The sequence below is a fragment of the Podarcis liolepis genome (genome assembly GCF_965112155.1).
Source record: "Podarcis liolepis genome assembly, chromosome: 16".
Taxonomy (NCBI): Eukaryota; Metazoa; Chordata; class Lepidosauria; order Squamata; family Lacertidae; genus Podarcis; species Podarcis liolepis.
The window spans coordinates 17,912,906-17,935,505 of NC_139567.1; the positions used below are offsets into that span (position 1 = coordinate 17,912,906).

At 44.4% G+C, this 22,600-nt stretch overlaps 1 long non-coding RNA gene across 1 annotated transcript; it reads right to left on the reverse strand.

The window, feature by feature from the left end:
* Positions 1 to 5,643: 5,643 nt before the first annotated feature.
* On the reverse strand, positions 5,644 to 7,527 carry LOC310696099. Its single transcript, XR_014520423.1, has 2 exons — positions 6,931 to 7,527; positions 5,644 to 6,490 (listed from the first exon to the last, which is right to left on the reverse strand). It is a non-coding gene; the product is annotated as an uncharacterized lncRNA (long non-coding RNA).
* Between the last annotated feature and the right edge of the window lie 15,073 nt (positions 7,528 to 22,600).

Genomic DNA, 22,600 nt, shown 5'->3' on the forward strand with positions numbered 1-22,600 from the left:
GGGCCTCCTCTTCCTCCACCTTTCCAAATACCTCTGCACCTTCCAGATGAGTCAAGAAGGAGGAAAGAGCCCTAACATTGTGAGGAGTGCCTGGGGCTTTGCAGACAGACAGCATGAGAAGTGAGGATGGTGGTGGAGTCAATTCAGTGGATTTCTGGCCCTTGGAATTTGCTCAGTCTGGATCATCTCTGGCATAGGACACAGGCAAATGGACAAATGTAGAGTGGACAAATGTAGAGTCGTTACACTTTTTGATACACTTGTGGGAGGGGTTGTTTGCTTGCCTGCACCGAAAGCTCACAAAGAGAAATTTCTGGAGGTTCTCATCCCAGGTGACACCTGCAGTCAATGCAGACATTCTTGTCAGAATGTTAGGGAAGGATGTGAATGGGCCGGTGACCTAGAAAGGAATCCCTACCTCTCCCAGGGTGTCAAAACACTTTAGCAGAGTGACAGAGGCTTTGCATGGCCACGTGTGCTCTAAGCCCTTTGGACAGATGAAGCAACCTCGTACTCCTCACGCTCCCGTCCCTTGTTATCTGCCACCGGCAACTCCTTGACTCCTGCCAATCTGAATCTTCTCATCATCTAGCAACATCTCTATGCAATCTGACAACGGAATCCCTTGCTAAAGCACACGGCCTATTTGTTTTGCTTTGTGTCTCAGTGGAAGCAAAGGCCGCTGCATTCTGTCCCCCAAAGCATGAATCGCCTGGTGACAAGCAGAGAACATCCCAGTCCAGTGAGAGCAATCTGTGGGTGGTGGGTGGCTTTTCTCTGTATATCCAGTTGTGGGAGACAGGGTGCAGTCCCACTGAACTGTCTGTCAGCATCTGCTGATTTGGATATGGAGGAACATCTGCAGCTAATAGAGTCATATGGTTGCCCAATGGTGCCTTTGCACTAGAGGGCTGTGTTTACCGAAACACAAAATGAGTCGTCCAGTTCTTTCCTATCCTCTCTACCTACTGCAAGGGGTTGTCCTTATGTCCAATCCTCCTCATCACCAGAGATGCCCCCAAACCCCAGGAGCACCATTTATGGGGTTGCAGGAGCTTTAGTGGGTTGAGGTGATGGGTGAAAATCAGGTGCTGTGACTTGTACTGCCTCCGTTGCTGGCTGGCAAGACCAGCAAGCCTTATCCTTCCGCCCTCTCTCCTGCTCTGGAACCATTTGTGGGAGCGGCAAGAAGAGACATCTTTATTGCTAATTCATTAAAAACACATAAAGAAAAATCTAACAGCAGATTAGCTTATGAGGGCAGTTTTTACAAGTGCACTGCAATTAGCGTATATAGAAAACAATTATTTCCTAGTAAAACTCTCCACTTAATCTCCCTCCTTATTTGCCCTCTATTGGATCTTCAATCACTCTCTTGCCTTTTAACGCACACAGGAACACAAACCCCTCTGCCAGTACTCTCACCTGCTTTCCCCAAAGCTCTCAGCCTTCACTGCCCAACTTTCGCTTCTGTTACTGCAGGGAACATGGACCCTTGCACCAAATGGTAATAAACAAGGGCCCATCATTCAGTGGCAGTGTGTGTTTGGGTTGCATAACGTTTCTGGTTCAAACACTTGTCTTCCTTATTTCACAGGAGGACTCAGCAAGTAGAAGGTTTGGGGTACATCTCAACCCAAGATTCTGCTGCCATCAGTGCAGACTAGGGATAGCTAGTGTGTTGTCCTCTACATGGTGCTAGACTACAAGCCCCACCATCCCTGGCCATTGGCCATGCTGGCTGGGCATGATGGGAAATGGAGTACAGTAACCTCTGAAAGGTGGCAGGTTGTCTAGACCTGGTACAGATAATAGACGGCCAATGGTCTCACACTGGGTGGGAGCAATTTCACATCTTCTTTTTCCTTTTCTAAACATTGCTGCCATGCCTCAAAAAACAGGCACTCTGGACATGCTCGGAGCAGTCTCACTGTTTCACATTTCTATTGAAGTCAAGAAAACTGTGCAGTCGAACAATCAATTGGCCTCGCCCAGTTCTCTGCTTGATGTCTGTCTTCATCCAATGGCTCAACAACAGCAACAAAAACCCTGACAAGAAGCAAACACATAATTACGGTGATGCGTAATTCACTGACAAGACAATGGAGATTGTCTGAAACCACTCCCAGGGACGGAAGCTTGGGAGCAGAGAAAACAGATCTGTGGAGGGAAGGAAAACAAGCAAATTAACAAGCTGCTCAACCCTTTCTTGTAAGTATTTTAGCAGAGAGAGAGATGGACAAATAGCCCTCTGGTTGCCCATCTGTCTATACTGCTGGCCAAGAACGGCTTCTTGAAGGCACACACACCTTCTGCAGCAAGTGAACAATCCATGGCTCACAGACAGGGGTCTGTAATCTTCATCTGTGCCCCTGCCCTAAGCTCTGCTAATGTTGATCCCCCACTTCTTATGCAAAGAACTGCTCACTTACATTTCAGTAGCTAGGAATTTAACCATTACTAGTGGGGATAGACTGTGGCAGCAGCAACAATGAAGAGCCTTGTGGCTCCTTAAAGGATAACACACCCTGACTCCCTAGAATTCCACAGAACTGATCTAGCCATGCCCTCTTCATCTGCATAACCCCACCCCAAATTAGATTAGATGCCAAAGTGTGGTGGCACACGGTAATTGATCTTTGGCAATGATATGGACCTCATTCTAAAAAACCTTCCATACAGCAAGCACACAGCTCCCCACAAAGATTTTCAACCCCATGCTTCTTCCTCCGGCATATGCAGTTAGTGTTGATCAAGGATGGAGAAGCTCAGGACCTGGGAATGAATGTGGCTCTCTAGACATCTTTATCAGGTCCTTAGGCTAGAACCAGCTTGAATGGCTTTGTCTTACAAATCTCTGTGGACGTACTTAAGTAACTTATTGCTCCAGATCTTCCTTGAACTTCCCAACTCAATTGTTACCTAGGGCATGAACTTTTCATTAGAGGGTTATTATTACACAGCTTTTGAAAACAAAGGAGGGCAGGTTAAAGCCCATACCGTTTAATTGGGCCAAACCTAATAATTAAGGCATAATTAAAGTTGGTATCAAGTAAAGATTCTTCTTAAGATTTTGGTTTTAGAGGCAGATTTTGTTCAATAATTCAGTTTGTTCTATCTTCAAAGATCTAAGACACGATAAAAGGAGATCTTATGTCACTTCCAGAAGCCACTCAGGCCTGACTTTTTTGATCCTATGGAAGAAGAGAGTTGCATAAGCACCAAGTTCAGCCACCAAAAATGGTTCTTTAAAGCAGGTATGGGGAGACTTCTCTAGATGGACCACAACACTCATATTTCCTGGTCACTGACCAAGCTGGCTGGAGCTGATGGGAGATAGAGTCCAGTGCCATCTGGAGGACTGTAGATGTTTCACCAGCCCTACCCTACAAATCTGCCCCATGAAACCAAGACTATGACCTGCTCTAGGCTTCTCAGGAAGACCAGCGTAAAACACAGGGACAGTGTCAGATTGCTGTCAGTGGCTCCCGGCTGGTTGCCCAGGAAACTATAAAGACAAAGGAAGTTTCTTACAGTCCATTTTATTTCAAACTTTACAGAGAGAGGCTATAGAACCCAGTCAGTTGGATAATGGTGTTGTCCCGAGTGAATCTCCACCCCCTCATCATTACCACCTCTGAGGGTGCTGTTATGTGTCCTCTGTCTTTGAGCCCTTTGCTCTCCTACTTTTAAGGCTCGCCGTGTTCTGGGAGATGGAGGGTCTGGGATGATTTCTAGTGACACCATGTCAGCCAGCTGCTGTTCCAGCTCTGCCTGCTCCTCCTCTCCCATTATTTCCCCACTTTCCCCCTCATTTGCCTCTGAGCTGTGACCTCCCGCAAACCACTGTTGTAAATCTATACTGTCTTCTTCCTCCTCCTCCCTGGAAGGGTCAGGATGGGAAGGCGTTCTCCACCACTTCTCCTCCTCCTCTGCCCAGCCCCTGACATACAGAGGTCATTGTGAAGGCCCATAAAAGCCAACTATATATGAGCCTTCAAAGGGTTAAGCACAGCCAATTGAATTGTGCTTGCAATGTTGAAGGAAGCAAGAAATGCTGCAGCAATGGCACAATACATTCCCCTTCCCACAGGAAAGCAAGTTAGCACATTCTGCAGCAGCAGAAGCCATTGAACCGTCTTCAAGGACAGAAGAAAATCATGAAGACTCGAATCCTGAATGATGGTTGCCAAATCAAAACCTGAAATAAAAGACAGATGCATACCTGAAGCATAACTATCCAAAAATTGTATTAAAGGCCTTCAGTGATGGATACTATCTATTGATACAAAACCCTCTTGCAGATGCCACCAGCTTTTTAACTCCTGCTCTTGCCATTGAAGGAGCTTCAGCTATGTGAGTTTTATGACGAATCTGGGGTGTCATTATGAGAACATTCATAAGAAGTGACAGCACTTTGGCTCAAAGATGCAACAATAACATACCTGAACAGGCCTCTTGATGGAGGATTTTGGCAGGGGTGCAGGCAATTTTGCAACCCCACCTGCGTCCCAGAGCAAGCGATCCATATTGCCGGCTTCCCGAAAAGCACACGGAAGCAATCACCACCTTTTGACAGCAGACAATTAACTCCTCTGGAAAATGTGTGGCCAGATAAATCCCATAATGCACGGCTGCTGGACAATTCAACTGATGGATGGCATGAGACAGAGTCTTTTGACTTCTGAGGACCCTGGCATCAAGCCAGTCTGCAGCAGCAACGATGGAAGGATGGATGCCACCAACCTGCCGCCAGTCTAACGGCTGCTCAGTGACCTCTGTGATGTGACTAATTTCCCACTGGACAGATGTCAGGGCTGGGGGGGAAATGCCTGGGTCCCAGTCACTAATTGCCCTTTCATTTGGAGATGAGTTTTGGCTGCAACAAAGCCTGGGAGGCTAATTTGCTTCTAGGTCACATTTGAGTAACGCTGTTGATACAGTCTTTCCTTTTGCCTGTCCTGAAGCTCCTGGCCTTCAGCTTCATTGTACGACCCTCACTGGGATCTCAAATGATGATGAGGGAGGGAGAGAGAAAAACAAGGACTCTCTGTCCGCTTCCTCCATGCTATGAAATTGTGTACCAGTTTGGAAACCCAGCAGACCTTCAAGATGCAAATCCAGATTTTGAATATTCAAATGTCAAATGTAATCATTGCTCACTTACGAGGGACTAAGGCTGGGACCCTGCTCTGAAGCTGGTTCTGCAGCTGCCCAAAGAGACCACAACTTAAAACTGGGTAAATTCATTCATAGCGGAGAGAAAGTTCAGTTATGCAGCAGGATATTGTATAATAATGGCAACAAGGGAGGTCTGGGAGTTCCCCATTTGCTTACATATTATAAGGTGTTCCAAGTCAGGAATTTTGTGTCTTTCATTCAAGTTCCAGGAGGAAATCCATGGACTGATATAGAACTGGAAGACCAGAAGTTTAGGGTATGGCCTTTTCTTACTACTATCTAGAATTAATTTGCAAGGTGAAAAACCCTTAATTTGACATTTTTAAGCAACATGGTTGTGAGTTATGCTGTTTTATGTGTGATGTGACAAAAGAAAAATAATTAAAACTTTTTTTTATTTTAAAAAAGGGGGGAGGGGGGAAGAGACTGGCTTCCACAGTGTTCCAGACCAGGTAGAAATCCATTAAGCAAAACCACTAGGAGGTTTTATTACAACCAAATGCTGTGAAATAAATGAAATAATTTTTTGTTGATATGAAAGAAGGCTTTCAAAGCCAGTTTGATAGGGCTTGTCGTGGCCGCTGTTTAAAAGAAAACACCCACTGGGAGTGCCTTAAGCATTTTAGATCCCATTCCAAGCGTTAAATCTAGTGGTTAAATTTTAATTCAGCAATATGAATGCACATAATACAGGGTTGTTGTTTTTTAAGAGAAAAGAAAAGAAAAAAGTTTAGATCAGACAGAATACATTGTTTGGAGTGGTGTAAACATTAAAATTAGGATAACCTCAACTTGTATGTAATGACATACATTTCCTTGGCTGCCTACCTTGACTACCCACCTGTTTCCAGGTGTCCCTGTGTGGCTTCTTCCTCCTCTCCAAGGAAAGGCTTTTCCATTCCTTTATTTGCAAACTCTAGAACTTCTTAAGGACACAATAATTTGCAAAAAACAACAACCACCTGTTTGCGGGTTTTGCTGGCTCCAAAGGTATGGGAAATGGAAAGGGTGCCATCTGCTGACAGTCAAGAATATTTCACTTGCATTGCCAACCAGTTTAGTGCTTTTCAATGGTGAAAGGGTGCAGCTCCTTTGTGCATTAATAAAGTCTTGCAGGACCACTAGCCCTTCAAAAGGGTGGTTGTGCTTGATTCCTAGATGAGCCACCGGTCCTTTACTTACTGTTTGTACACAGGCTGACTTCAAGCGCTTGAGGGACGGTCTCTCTCCCATTTTTGATGTGAAGAAATGCAGTTTTACATATGCTTCTAGCAGGTTTTTAAGTTGCTTGGTAGCCATATGAGGAAATCTGGATGGAATGAAAAAAAAAAAGTAAATTGTTCATTTTGATGAATTCACGGGGTGAGCTGTTGTCTTTCAGTCCCTGAACACTCTAATGAACATAATAACATTGACCCTGGTGCCACAGGGCACCATAAAGCTATGTTGTTTATATGCTAACTGGCAATTCCTCTGGTGCCCAGAGGTTTTAACATCTTTAGGCATTTCGGTTCCTTGTGACATTTCTCAAATGATTAAATTGAATCTAAATAGATCGGTGACAAATCTCTCTCTTGATTTGGAAAGATGGGCTTTCCTTGGGCATAGCGTTTGGGGTAAGGCTAATATAATTTAAGAGGAACGTTTTATCACGGATAATTTATGTGTTTCGTGGTATTCCGTTCTATATCCCCCAAGTGTATTTTCAAAGGCATTTCAGTTTACATGGGGAGGGGGGTTCCTGCTCACCTCGTTTTTCACTTTAAAAGACGCCGTTGCCATTTTAAAAGGGAGGTTCAGTTTTCCAGATTTTTTTTTATATTGTACCGCTTAGTCCGTGCAAATGGTTGGAGAGTTTCTCTTTCTACAAATAAGTAATCTTGGAGATGGCCTATTTTGCACTTCTCTTCGGATGAATGGCATTGGGGTTTGCATACACATTTCCACCTGCAATGACATCAGACAGGGAGCCATGGGGTTTAATGCTTCATCAGTTACATTCTCAGCCACCCCCTGAAGATCCCACTGCCCTTTCTATTTCAGAATGCATGCTCGTCAGTTTCATACATTGGTTTAATTTAGATACTTATTTCGACTCTTGGAATGCCTATATTGATGCACACGTTTAAAACTGATGGAATATTATTATTGCCAGTGTCGTGGATTTTGTGATTGTTGTGAATAAACACAACCATTTTGCCAAAGGCAAAAGAAAAACACACACCAATAAATAAATTTCAGAAAGGGGCAAGATTGGACGTAGATGCACAAAGCATCCTCCCCCCCTCCAAATCAAGACTTCTTTGCGCTCCACTTCACTCCACCTTTCTTCCCACCCAGGACCACCCTTTCCTCTGCCTGCCCCTCAGAGCCAGTGTATCACACAGGACTGTGGACCTCAGCAGCCACAGCCTCTCCTCCTCCTCGCCCACTCTCCAGAAGCTGCTACGAGCTGCCCAAGGGAGGAAGTTCACAGCAGAAGCCATGGAGAGGCAACAGGATGTTCCCTCACAGCTGGCTCACCCTCCTTTCTGAGCCTGGCAGCGGCAGCACTGGTGAGGGAAATAGGGACATACAGTGGTACCTCAGGTTACAGGCGCTTCAGGTTACAGACTCCGCTAACCCAGAAGTAGTACCTCGGGTAAAGAACTTTGCTTCAAGATGAGAACAGAAATTGTGCAGTGGGAGGCCCCATTAGCTAAAGTGGTACCTCAGGTTAAGAACAGTTTCAGGTTAAGAATGGACCTCCAGAATGAATTAAGTTCTTAACCCGAGGTACCACTGTACTGGGATCAAATCAGCAGCCAGGATGACTTTCATAATTTTAGGACTGTTCCTGGAAAATCGGGACAGTTGGAGGGTATGCCCTTATGTTTTCATTCTCTCTCTCTCTCTCTCTCTCTCTCTCTCTCTCTCTCTCTCTCACACACACACACACACACACACACACACTTTTAAGCCACATACATATCCTAAGACCCAGCCCCCATCATCTTAATTTGTCCAAAGGCAAATTTGCATCATGGGCCTGTGCTCCCAAGTCCTTTAAGTACCCCAGGAATCAGCTTCAATCGCTCTTCAGAGAGAGAAAACCCATGCATTAGTTGTCATTGCGCCGCTCAGCTTCAGCCCCTGATGGAAGATGACAAGGAATCGGATGTTTCTGGGAGAGAAAATGCAATGATGAATCATATTAGGCTATTTCATTTCATTTCGTAAGCAGAGGATGCTTGGAGTCATATGTCTTGCCCAATGGGTGTTGTCTTTCGAGCTTTCCAGATTTTCTTGATCGGCTTCAAGTAACTGTCATGTGAAATTGTAATGGATGTAGGAACTTGCAATTTGCCTGGCTCCGCGCCAGACTCCAGACCCTGGGATAGATGACCCAGCCTTCGATTCCAATAGGAAAATGCATTATAGATGCAAAGGATTCCACTGTTCATGAACAAAACAGGGGATGTGGCATGCCCTTCTTTCAGATGAAATTAAGAGTTTTGAGAGGCATCTGTCTTACAGGCACCAAATAAGGTTTCTTTAGGATTGTACCACTGAAAAGCCTGTTCTGTTCCCCTTCTTTTCTTTGAAGGTAGATTGTGCCTCACTGAAGCAATCTCCAAGCGCAGAACATAGTACACGAGTGTACTTTAAATTGTCGAAAAGCTATTTTGCTTTAAAGTTTGTCTAAAATATCTCTTTCCTCCAATCAAATGCATTTGCTTATCCATAACATAGAAACAACAACAACAATAACAGTTTTATTATTTGTACTCTGCCCATCTGATTGGTTGCCCCAGCCACTCCGGGAGGCTACCAGCATATACAAAAGCATAAAAAAATCAAACATTTATAACTTTCCTATACAGGGCTGCCTTCAGCTGTCTTCTAAAGGTTGTATAGTTACTTATCTCTTTGACATCTGATGGGAGGGTGTTCTACAGAGAGGGCACCACTGCTCAGAAGACCCTCTGCCTGGTTAATAATAATAATAATAATAATAATAATAATAATAATTTGCTATTTATATCCCACCCATCTAGCTGGGTTTCCTCAGCCACTCTGGGCAGCTCCCAACAGAATATTAAAAACACGATAAAACTCCCCTAAACAGGACTGCCTTCAGATGTCTTCTAAAAGTCAGATAGTTGTTTATTTCCTTGACATCTGATGGGAGGGCATTCCACAGGGTGGGAGCCACTACCAAGAAGGCCCTCTGTCTGGTTCCCTGTAACCTCACTTCTTGCAGCGAGGGAACTGCCAGGAGGCCCTCAGTGCTGGACCTCAGTGTCCGGGCTGAATGATGGCGATGGAGATGTTCCTTCAGGGATAGGGGGCTGAGGCTGTTTAGGGCTTTAAAGGTCAGCATCAACACTTTGAATTGTACTCAGAAAGGTACTGGGAGCCAATGTAGGCCTTTTAGGACTGGTGTTATGTGGTCTCGGCTACCACTCCAAGTCACCAGTCAAGGCTATGCACATGGGGCAGTAAATAAGAGATTTATGTTGTTACTAATCATAGAATTGTAGAGTTGGAAGGGACCCTGAGGATGATCTAGTCCAGCAAAAATATACAGCTGTCACCTATTGGGATCGAACCTGTGACTTTGGTGTTATCAGCACCACGCTGTTACCAACTAAGCTATTGCATCCACTGAACTAATTATGATTAAACAGAAGCTGGCTCCATCAGCAGAGAGGTTGGTGTCCAAAGTTGTCTAGCATAATCCTGGCTTCCTTTAAAAGTCTAACTAGACAAGATGATGGATATCCATGATTCCATCTCCTGTCTCCTCAAATTGTAAAGATTAGCATTTACATGAAGCATGTCAGTTTCTTATAATGGCTGTTATAAAGCACAGCCTGTCCACCAATTCAGCAGAGCAGCCCTGACTTATAGGCAGGCGAGGATCTTTTCCCTTTTGGTATTTGCTTTCCTTCACTCGAGCACAGAGCCAAAGGAACTGTTGCGAGCTTTACTCAAAGAGTAAAGCTTTACTCAAGCATAGAGCTGAAGAGATAAATGCCAGGGGAACAGCTGCGTTCTGTGTCGTCGCCGTTCCTTTGAGATTTTCAGCATGCTCAAACAGCTACTCCCAACAGGGCACTGCATGAATTAATGCGTTTGTGGGGAAAATATTATTGCTCGTGTGTATTTTTAAAGCAGCACCAGTGTGCCTGCCTCTTCACAATGAAACATAAGTCAACAAAGGACAGGTTCTAGGCCTTGTGCATTTACAGTCTAGCTTCCAAGAATGTTTGAGGCAGCAAAAGAAGGGGAACGGAGGGAGAGGTGGAAAAGGAGAGACCAGTTGGAACAAGTGCAGTGACATGTCCTGAGGGCTTGCTTCCACTGTGTGAGGGCTACCAGATTTAGCCAAAGGAAAACATGGGTTCTAAGTAGGTGTGGGGAACCTTTCGCCCTGCAGATAATAATAATAATTTACTATTTATACCCTGCCCATCTGGCTGGGTTTCCCCAGCCACTCTGGGCAGCTCCCAACAGAATATTTAAAATACAATCAAACATTAAAAACTTCCCTAAACAGGGCTGCCTTCAGATGTTTTCTAAAAGTCAGGTAGTTGTTTATTTCCTTGAGATCTGGTGGGAGGGTGTTCCACAGGGTGGGTGCCGCTACCAAGAAGGCCCTCTGCCTGGTTCCCTGTAACATCACAGTGAGGGAACTGTCAGAAGGCCCTTGGAGCTGGACCTCAGCATCTGGGCTGAATGATGGGGGTAGAGATGCTCCTTCAGGTACACTGGGCCGAGGCCATTTACAGCTTTGAAGATCAGCGCCAACACTTTGAATTGTGCTCAAAAACATACTGGGAGCCAATGTAGGTCTTTCAGGATCGGTGTTATATGGTCCTGGTGGCCACTCCCAGTCTAGCTGCCACATTCTGGATTAGTTGTAGTTTCTGGGTCACCTTCAAAGGTAGCTCCATGTAGAGCGCATTGCAGTAGTCCAAGCGGGATGTTACTGAACTACAATTCCTATCAGCTCCAGCGAGCATAGCCAATGCCCAGGGATGATGATGGGAGTTGTAGCACAGCAACATCTGGAAGCCAAAGATTTCCCACGCCTGGTTTTCAAGATGGTTTGGAGAGAAAAGAAGGGAAGGTGGTATCAGGCAGATATTGTGGGAATCAGCTCCAGGAATAAAGAGCAGCCAAGCAGCAAGGACCTTTTGGGTGGCTGAAGGAGGTAGAGTAGAATCAGTAGGGTCATGGGCAGAGAGTGTATGAGAAATAAAGGCATAAATTTTGGGGCAGTAAGGATGTGGAAGGAGATGGGGAGTTAGTTCAAGGACTTGGGCAAATAAGCCAAACCACAGCCATGAGATTACTGCTGCCTTGACCAGAGGAATGTCCTGACCCCAAAGAAAATAATGAAAGAGTTTCTGTATCTTGCACTTCATTCAAGTGCAGGATGCTCCTAATTCCCCAGAGGAGTTACAAGAAGATGAAAGATTGCAAGTTTTGAAGCTCAACAAGCACACACACACACTCAGCACTTCAAGCCGGGGAGTCTGATTTTGTTGTTTCCCTCACTTTGCTTTTTGCCAAGATGCATAACAAATTGGTCATAAATCAAGAGCCTAAATGATTTGGGAGGCCGGGGAAAGAATCTGCTTTGCAAATGACCGTAAACAAATTTCATGACAGCAGACTCAGTAGATGTTTTGGAGGAGTGAGCTTAGCATCCCTGCACTTAGGATATATGATAACTGTATGTCACCGGCTAATGAGTCAAACATTGCAGAGATGCAGGAAGTGGACACCATCCTTTGCCAGTGCAGAAAAGAAACAAGCTGGCAACAGATTTCTTTTGCTAGAAGTATTCCACCTGTACCAAGAACTTTAGAACCATACAGGGCAAGTTTAGAGCTCATTTCTGTGTTCTTTGCTTCCAGGAAAAGAAAAACCAGTTTGCAAATAATATGGAAACGAGTGCTAAACCTGCACTGCATTCCATTATAGTTCCAGGCGTGACTTTTACATTGTGCGAAAGCTCAAATATATGTGGAAATTAACAGTTTGGGGAATGTTGTGGAAATGGAATAGACCGCCATGTGAATGCAGCTCACACGCAGAGAGGTCTCTGTACATAGGTCCTCCTTCCACATCTTAGTTTACTAGTTAAAAAACAGATCTGTACTATTCTGCATCTTGCATATGAAAGAAAATGCAATGATGTGCCTATAAAAAGCCTTCTACAGTACATCCCAACGGTTGCTAGCACTGTTTGTCAGTCTAAGGCTGGTCCCCCGAGAAAACAGCATCTCTCAGAAACCTGCTGAGGTTGCCCAGGTCCTCCAGAAGCAGATCAAAGCTGAACATGCTGCTTATATCCCCCAGACAATGCTTTTCCCCTCCCAATATTGGCTTCTGTTTTAGGAGAGGAGCTAGACAGAAATGCCCCAAGGAGAGATGTGTTTCCTGGAGACCTGCTTTGAATCTGTTGCTTTGGTAACACACACCCCACACACCTCCCCAAAGAAGAAGCTGTGGGAGGGACCTTCCAGCACATTGTATAGCACATTGACAGAAGTTGGGAGGCTGCGTGCAATTGTTTTGGGCTGGCCCTCATTCGCTACTCAAGTCTCGGTCTCAAGGAATCAAACTACCCCTGACTATGGCTTAGCATTCTTCTGGGACTGCACAGGTGAGTTCTTCCCAAGGTGTGCCAAAAGTTGTGCTAGCCATGCTGGAGACAGAGAGCTGGAGAGAGAGAGAGAGAGAGAGAGAGAGAGAGAGAGAGAGAGAGATCAAAAATTTGAGTTATACCTTTGGTTAGGCACCGTGCCTTTTTACATAACCCACTTTTCAATTAAGCAGTGTATATATAGCCTGTTAAATGAAATAAACAAATCAGTTTGGACCAATTCAGCTGCCACACAGTAGCAAGCAAGTTTATGGGTTCCTCCAAATGCTTCCCCATGATAGAGCAGCAAGGAATGATGAGACACAGGGCAGGAAGCCTACATTTGCATGGAAGCCATTTTTATATATGAGAGCCAGTTTGGAGTGGCTGTTAGAGTGCTGGACTAGGACCTGGGAGACCAGGATTTAAATCTCACCAAGCCATGAAGCTCACTAGGTGACCCTGGGTCAATGTACCCCACTGCGGGTTCCTTTAGGGAAAGGAAGATGTGTTGATGTAATAAGGAAAAGTGCTGTTTTTCTAGAAAAAGAGGTGCTGAAACTGTTAGAATTTCTATTAACCAGGCCCCTTAATCAGCAGAGCATCACGTGGCTCCCAGGTCAGGCACAGAGCGTAGAAATAAATCACAGGATACATTCAAGTACAGACAGAAATATTTTACCATTGTTCTTAAGCATAACCAACTGAGCTCCAGAGTGATTTGTGAGTTTTGAGCAATAAACGTGAGTTAACTACTGTCAGAGTTGTCTCGCTTCTGTGGGAGAGACCCAACCATTACATGTGACTTGCCTTGGGACCTTGCCATGGAGGGCAGTCAAGAATTCTAATTGATTGATTGATTGAGTGAGTGGGGAAAATCTAGCTGTGATGGAGAAGCAGCAAAGCCTGCACCTTAAAATAGTCTGTAACTTGCCATGCCAATCTCTGAGTGGTGAGAGACTCCAAGGAGGCAGGGGAAGCACAAGCGACTTCTTTGGATATGCTACATCATGGTACTTAACTAGCCAACCATTACTTCACCAAAGGAACTGGTTTGACAGGCTTCCTCTCACATATTCTACACTCATGTAGAGTGGTGCATGCTCTAGTTATCTCCCGCTTGGACTACTGCAATGCATCTACGTGGGGCTCCCTTTGAAGGCGACTAGGAAACTGCAATTAATCCAGGATGCAGCAGCTAGACTGGTGACTGGGAGCGGCCACCAGAACCATATAACACTGGTCCTGAGGGACCTGCAATGGCTCCCAGTACATTTCCGAGCACAATTCAAAGTGTTGGTGCTGACCTTTAAAGCCCTAAACGGCCTCGGCCCAGTATACCTGAAGGAGCGTCTCCACCCCCATCGTTCAGCCCAGACACTGAGATCCACTGATGAGGGCCTTCTGCTGGTTCCTCACTGTGGGAAGTGAGGTTGCAGGGAACCAGCCTTCTTGGTAGCAGCGCCTGCCTTGTGGAAATAAACAACTATCGGGACTTCTGGGTTGGCGCGAAAGGCAAATGGCGGATTCCCTCCGAGCTCCGGAGGGAATCTGCTCCGTGGAAGACGGGTCCTGCCGCGGCGGCGACGCGGGGACCCTTAGAAACCACATTCGCGGATGCCTTGGTGACTCAGCGGGCATCATTTGCACGCCCCCCAACCCGCGAAGAAGCCTTTTTGAAGGCTTCGGAGTGGGTGACAGAGAGTGGTGCGGTGCTGTGAGTAGACCACTTCTTCTACGGAGTGAAGCCGCAAGCCATGGCCGGAGAGCGCTGACTTTTTTCCTTGAACATTCGGACTGCAAAAAGTAACAACCCGTGAGTAGTACGGAAATTGGACTTAAAAATCTCCTTTCCTTTGAATTCGGTACGATCGGGGGAAGCGTTAAAAGGAAGTCCGCCCCCCCCCCCGTCTTGCAGACAATTTAAAGCAAGAATTGGATAACTAAGGTCGAGAGACCACTTCTCTCTGTATGAGACAAAAGTTATTAATTCCACGATTTGGCATTTGAAGTTGTGTGCTGGAGGATGAGAATTGATTTTTAGGAGCTGACGTGCAACCCCCCGGGATCCGGGAGCGATCCGCAAAAGAGCCAGTTGAGGAGATATAAAGAGTTTGACAGCTGTCAAACGAGCTGTCAAAATTTGGAAAATTTGTTTCTTGCTATTTCTGCTGGTTAGTTTTGATTTACCTGACTTTAAGTTGTTGAAAATAAAGAAGATACAAAATAAAAACCTGACTGTTGGAGAAAGAATAAGTAACTAGACAAAAGTAACTAGAATCCCTCTAGAGGGGGTTCTGAGACATTACAATGGCTGCAGATGGAAAAATACAGGCTGAGTTGGATAGGATGTTCTTTCTCCTGGGAAAGTTGCAAGATCAGAGTAAAGCTTTGGCTACAGACCTAACGACCTTGAATTCTAAAGTAAATAAATTTGTGGATTGTGCCAAGGACTTGACTCAAGAAAATTCTGCAGCTAAACAGGAGGAGATACGTGTTGATTTGGAGGAGTGGGAAGGAGGAGCTGAAATGCCGCAGGTGAAAAAGGACAACCAGAGGCCTGAAAGAATGGATTATAAAGAAAACAAGAACTGGATGATGAGAATGTGGTTTGAATTTGAGAATGGAGATTGGAGAGATCTTCCTATGGGGAGATCGGAAGACTTATGGATTACAAATTTGATTAAGATGAAAATTGGAGCTCTTGGGACACTTGGGACATTCGGACTTAAAAGGAACAAGAAACATGATTTGGGCTCCGATTTTGAATATGGAGGTCTGGTTGGAAGAAACATAGATCCCACTGGGACAGAGCTTCTCCGAGATTCGATGTCCAACATAAAGGACTACCAACAAAACCGGCAGAGAGGGACTGAGAGAGATTTGAGGGCCTCGGACGTGAGGAATCCAGGCTGAGAACTGATAGACTGATGGATATTCTTTGGGGATCGAAACTGGGAAAGGGGGGGGCGAGAGTTCTGGAATCCAAAGGGTGTATAATTATATCTTGGTTTATGTTATTATGTTCTTTTTTCTTTTAATTAGTTTAAAAATTGGGAAATTTGTGGAAGGGAATGTGGGTCGACCTTAGAAAAGGATTTAAATGATGAGCATCGTGGTTTAATTGAGGTTTATATCTTAAATCTGGTTAATTAAAAAGAATTAAGTAAAATATTAATAAGGTAAAAGTTGGAGATAAGAACTTGCTGAGTTAACTATTGGAATCAGGATGCAAGAAGGGGAGGTGTGGGGAAGTCATGGAAAGTGGTTAAGAAAATAAGGTTTTGAAATTATGCATGTTTGTCTTTGTGTTTGTGTGTTTGTGTTATGTCTATATAAACTATGAAAACCCAATAAAAATTTTATATAAAAAAAGAAATAAACAACTATCGTACTTTTAAAAGACATCTGAAGGCAGCCCTGTTTAGGGAAGCTTTTAATGTTTAATGCTGTATTGTGTTTTTAATATTCGACTGGGAGCCGCCCCGAGTGGCTGGGGAAGCCCAGCCAGATGAGCGGGGCATAAATAAATTATTATTATTATTATTATTATTATTATTATTATTATTATTATTATTCAAAGATGCAAGGTCACAGGTTCATTCAGACTGACCACCCTCAAACTCATAACAAGTCTTAAGTTCAGGCACAAGAGCTATTATGCAGGCTGAAACATTAGTACCTCCAAGCCTCTTGGGCTCACCGATCAGAAGGTTGGCGGTTCGAATCTGGATGATGGGGTGAGCTCCCGTTGCTCTGTCCCAGCTCCTGCCAACCTAGCATTTCGAAAGCATACCAATGCGAGTAGATAAATAGCTACCACTGTGGCAAGAAGGTAAATGGCATTTCCGTGCACTCTGGCACTCGGCAAAGTGACCTGTCGCACCAGAAGTGGTTTAGTCATGCTGGCCACATGATCCGGAAAGCTGTCAGTGGACAAACTGACCTGAAGTGAGATGAGTGCCGCACCCCAAAGCCAAGTCTGACTGGACTTAACCATCCAGGGATCCTTTACCTTAACTTTCCTATACAAATAAGATTTCAAGTTGCACCAAAGAAACAGCACGGCTGTTCCTCCCCTCCCCTTTTTTAAAAAATCTAGGAGCCAGCAGTTATTTACGTCTTTCCCCCCAGTGCTAAGTGGCCCATCGAGGGATCCTTTGCTAGGCACAAAGCAGAGGAAAGAAAAACAGACTGGGCCTCCATTTAGCAAGGTTGGCAGGTCATTTCAGGTGGCTGTCGCAGAGATTAACCGCCCATCCTTTACATCAAAGAGAACAAAGGTGAGCAAATATTTCCACCTGCCTGCTACCCACAATGCTTTGACTTCATCAGTAACCATTCCAAAGGGGTCATGTTGCCAGAAACATTCATCTTTTAAGGCGCTACACACTCCTTGGGCTTCTCCACACAACCTGTTTTATTCATTCTGATTTGCTCTCACAAGCCCTACACAATGGTTAGCTCTTTACTGTCAGGTGTTTATTGAGGATTTGTTCTCATTTGTTTACAGAGCGGTTATATGTCAATGAGCATTCATCCTGATTGGCTTGTGGGTTGTTTACACATCTTTCTGCTTATTTACTTATTTATTCCTTCATCCCACACTTTTAAATCACATTCCTAGCTGCAAAAATCCCAGAATTTGTTACAACAGAATGCTTTAATTTACTTCAGATGTGCAACCCTAAAGTTTTGTTATGCATTTGAATTCCTCCCACAAAATATTGGCTGTCTGGAGGCACTCAGTGTTAGTTTTGCTGCAGAAGGCGAAGTCTACCTTTCCAGAATTCCAGGAAGAAGAAGAAGAAGAAGAAGAAGAAGAAGAAGAAGAAGAAGAAGAAGAAGAAGAAGAAGAAGAAGAAGAAGAAGAGGAGTAGTAGTTTGGATTTGATATCCCGCCTTTCACTCCCTTTAAGGAGTCTCAAAGCGGCTAACATTCTCCTTTCCCTTCCTCCCCCACAACAAACACTCTGTGAGGTGAGTGGGGCTGAGAGACTTCAAAGAAGTGTGACTGGCCCAAGGTCACCCAGCAGCTGCATGTGGAGGAGCGGAGACGCGAACCCAGTTTCCCAGATTACGAGACTACTGCTCTTAACCACTACACCACACAGGGGAAAGTCCTGTTAATCTTTGGATGCCACATTTTTCTGTGTTGCTTTCAGTGCCACAATTGAACAGATTTATTGTGACATCATGGACTGCAGGCCATATCAGATGGCACACAGACTGTTATCCTAGGGTTGCAATATTTCAAAAAGTAAAAACTAAGACACCCCAAAAGTTATTGAGCTACACACAAAAAAAAATGCCCCCCAAAAAGTGATTTTCCTATTGACTTGTCAAAGATCCAGGGCAAAGCGCCACCTTTCAGAAATTCTCCCCGGACATCAATTCCACCTTTGAAAACCCGCTAATGTCCAGGAAAATCCAGACATATGGCAGCCCTATGTTATCCTCAACAGACAGAAGGAGACAGTGGAATGAAAATCATCAGACCAAAATGGTACGTAATGCAAGAGGTGCATGGATGTCTGCGATATTTATATGCAAAGCATATATGTATACAAGATAAACACAGCGAGGATTCTCAACATCAGTGGTTTGGCGATAACACAATCATCTTAGCTTTGCTATGATAATTCAACATCGGTAGCAGGGGATAAATCCATGGTTTTGATTGGAATCTTAATGGATTCAAGATTTTTGTTCAACAATTTCATACTGAGTGCCCTCTTTTGAAGGTTTTTGTGTGCTTGCTTTAGGGTGGTAATTTCAGGGTCAGCCGCAGAGATTCAACAACAAGAGCACTTTGCAGGGTTTTAGAAATGAAGAAAGCATTTGGGCTTCAGTCCTATGCCCACTTACCTGGGAGTAAGTCCCATGAACTCAATGGGTAGCCATGCATAGATTGCACTGCGAGTGTATCAAAAAATGTCCTCTTATGATGATTCGTTTAATAATAATAATAATAATAATAATAATAATAATAATAATAATAATACCCTGCCCATTTGGCTTGGTTTCTCCAGCTCCTCTGGGCAGCTTCCAGCACATATAAAAACCCTGTAAAACATTTCAAATGGGTAGCTGGTATCTTTGATGCATTTTTTTTAAAAAAAAGGTTGCTTGAGTTATTGTTCCCATATTTTGAAGAGCAGAAAAAGGGACACATTTGCTGACTTCTACTTTTAACCAAGGATCGATATGATGACTCTACCCATGAAAAAGAGGATGTGTTCTGGAAAAAGAGGACATATGTCAACCCCAATTGTGAAATTTGTCAGGTGGACATTTCATATCCTATCACTCCCATCATGGATCTTAGAGGTAAAAAAATAGATTATTATTGAGCCCAGGACTCAAAGCACATTCACACATGCAATATGTGCAATATGGGTTAACCCCTCCCCTAGTCGCTCTCAGCTGAATGAGTGCAGTAAATCCACTGAAAAGGACTGGAGTTGAGGTGATGTGTGTGATATGGAAGTCCTATCAATGGCATTTCATCTGTGATTACCCCTTCAACAGACAATTTGTCCCTTGACCTTGCAGTGAATTGATGTGCACGTGTGAACTCACCCTGACATAGCTGCCTAAGTTGCCAACTATTCAAGAAAACCCACCCAAACTGGCGTGCTCCAAAATTCCAAGCATAACAGCTGCTCTTCTGGAATCTACATCATGATGTTTCTTTTGCTTTTAAAAGACAACTGTTTAGGGAAGTTTTTAATGTCTGACACTGTATTGTTTTTAATATTTGGTTGGAAGCCACCCAGAGTGTCTGGGGAAACCCAGCCAGATGGGCAGGGTATAAATAACAAATTATTATTATATATTATTATTATCATGGCTAGTAGCCAAGTTCCAGCAATGCACTGCATGAAGAAGTACTTTCTTTTATCTGTCCTGATTCTTCCAGCATTCATGCACACATGCATGCATACAAGGTTGTAAGGAGGGGGATTGTAAGCAACTGGGATCAGAGGAAAATGAAATGCAGGGAGAACAGTGACAATTCAATTAGAGCCAGAATGTATTGAAAATAAGCACAAAAGCAGTGTTAAGTGATAAAATAAAAATGGCAGTGCTGAGTTACTCAACATCTTTACAGGGGAAGGAAACCATTTGTCTGTTCAGACCGCTATATCTTTATACAAAGCATTACATGACACAAAAGGAAAAATGATTGAGAAGGAAGAGGAAGTGAAACTCGAGCACTATTTCTTAGTTACATGGCGCTTTGTTAAACTATGGAACTTCCTACCACAATATGTAGTGATAGCCACCAGCTCTGACAACTTGAAAGGGGAATTAGAAAGATAAGGCTATCCACACCTACTAGTCATAATGAATATATATTGCCACCAGTATCAGAGGCCATATGCTGCTGAACACCAGCCATCATGATGTCTCTTTGGAAGAAGATGTGGTCAAGGTCTATGGCTCCCTGATCCCTGAGCCTTGTGGTGAGGCTGAGCTATTAACCTAACGTCACATTTTAATTTCATCTGCTGATGCTGCTTCAAGTCCAATCAGAGTTCAAAGAGTTCAGAGCCAGGACATGTTTGCTGCATCTGCTCAGGAGCCCAGGAAAGATTTATGAGAGGTGTGCATTGTTATGGCACCTGGCTGACAACCCTTTTGTTAGGTGAATTGCGGTTAATAGCTGGGGACAATTGGGTTAATGCTTTCACCTGGGAGAATTGCATTAAGAGGTGGAGTCCTATCAGCTGGGGATCTCTCAGTAGTGTCTTGAAGAAGACGACAGGCAAAGGAACAAGGAGAAAGTGACAGTTCAAGGGAAAGACTGGGAGACAAGAAAAGGTAAGATTTTGACTGGAGCCAATGCTGGGGTCGAGCACTGGAGCCAGTTGTCTGTGAATCTGAAGGCAGAACTGATAGCAGCTGACCACACTCTCTGCTTTGAAGAGTCTCCTTGCCCCATTGTGTGCATACCTACAAAGTATTTATCACAAAGGCAAGGCACCATCACTTTCTAGAATGCTTCAACCACAGGCAAGACCTTAGAGAGCAGGGTCCCTGCCCCTCAGAAGTGGTGAGTGTGTGACAATATTTCACTTTCTTTCTGGGAATGAAAGCACCATTCGCATCCACCATGAAGGGGCTCTCTGGAGAACTTTAGAGCAGATGTTTATGGGGTAGGTGAGGACAGGAGTGGAAGCGAGCAGGACAATCTGCTCCTTTGTTAAAGTTTGCTTATTTACTATGTTTCTGAAAATATTTATAACCCAGTGTTCAGAGCAGTTTACAACAGTTATACATACACTGTAAAATGTGTGTGTTTGTGTGTGTGTGTGTGTGCGCGCGTGCGTGCGCGCTTTAATCCAGACTCCAGCCCTAGCCAGCTCCACTCCCTTGACCAGAAGAGAGACAGCGGCAGGAGGGCTTCCTTCCCCTAGAACAGGTATAGGCAAACTCGGCCCTCCAGATGTTTTGGGACTACAATTCCCACCATCCCTGATCACTGGTCCTGTTAGCTAGGGATCATGGGAGCTGTAGTCCAAAAACATCTGGTGGGCTGAGTTTGCCTATGCCTACCCTAGAAGCAGCCAGGCTGCCTGCAGCTGCACCCATGTCCTTGTAAGGAGCAATATCTGCAAAGCATAATAAAGCAAAGCACAATAAGAAGAGTTCTGCGTGCATTCTTAATTGCCTGCATAAGCCTGGCAGAATAGGGGAAAAAAATTAGTAGGCATTTAAAAGTTGAAACAGAAGGCACCTGCAGAATATCTATTGGCAGAGTGTTTCACAAGCAGGGCCAATAACACTAAAGGCTCAGTTCCTTGTTGTCAAATGAGCCTTGCCCACTTGGGAAATGACCAACGACATGCCTCCTGAGTATGATCTCCGTGATCAACCTGGGATATAAGGTTCTAGGAGATCCCTGAGGTATCCTGGACCTAAGTTGTTCAGGGCTTTGTAAATTAATAAAAATTCAGAGGATAACATCACAGATGTCTGAAGCATCAAACTTGGGAGCGTTCTGTGAAGGATAGGGCATGAAGTAGGGAGAGCAGAGAATTCCAGCGAAAAGAGAAATGGGAACGGAAATTGCCAGTGTTCACTTCTTTGTCCCATACCTGGAACATAAATCAATCCAGAGAATACAAGCAGTATTCACTGTCGTCGTTGCTTTCAGTCCACAAATGATACGTAAGACATTGTGTCATTGCCCCCGCATTTGTATTGCATTCCATTTGCATTGAAATGATAATATAATGACAAGATAAATCTATGTAATTAATGATGTGGCTTAGGACATGAGTAGCATCATTTTGCCATAAAGAACAGAGAGTTGATTTTTGCCAGAAGATGAACTGCAGCTGCATGGAGGAAGTGCTGCATGCGATGAATACAGGGCAGAATGGGAAACAATGCTTTCTTACTTCCATAGTATGGAGAGAGAGAGAGAGAGAGAGAGAGAGAGAGAGAGAGAGAGAGAGAGAGAGACAGAGAGAGCTGAGAATCATAGAACTGTATACTTGGAGACACCATGGGTCATCTAGTCCAACCCCCTGCAATGCAGGAATCTCAGCTAAAGATTCCCTTGCAGGTGGTCATCCAACCTCTGCATGGAAACCTCCAATAAAAGTCCACCACCTTCAGAGGGAGTCCGTTCCATTGCTCCAATAAAAGTCCACCACCTTCAGAGGGAGTCCGTTCCATTGCTCCAATAAAAGTCCACCACCTTCAGAGGGAGTCCGTTCCATTGCTCCAATAAAAGTCCACCACCTTCAGAGGGAGTCCGTTCCATTG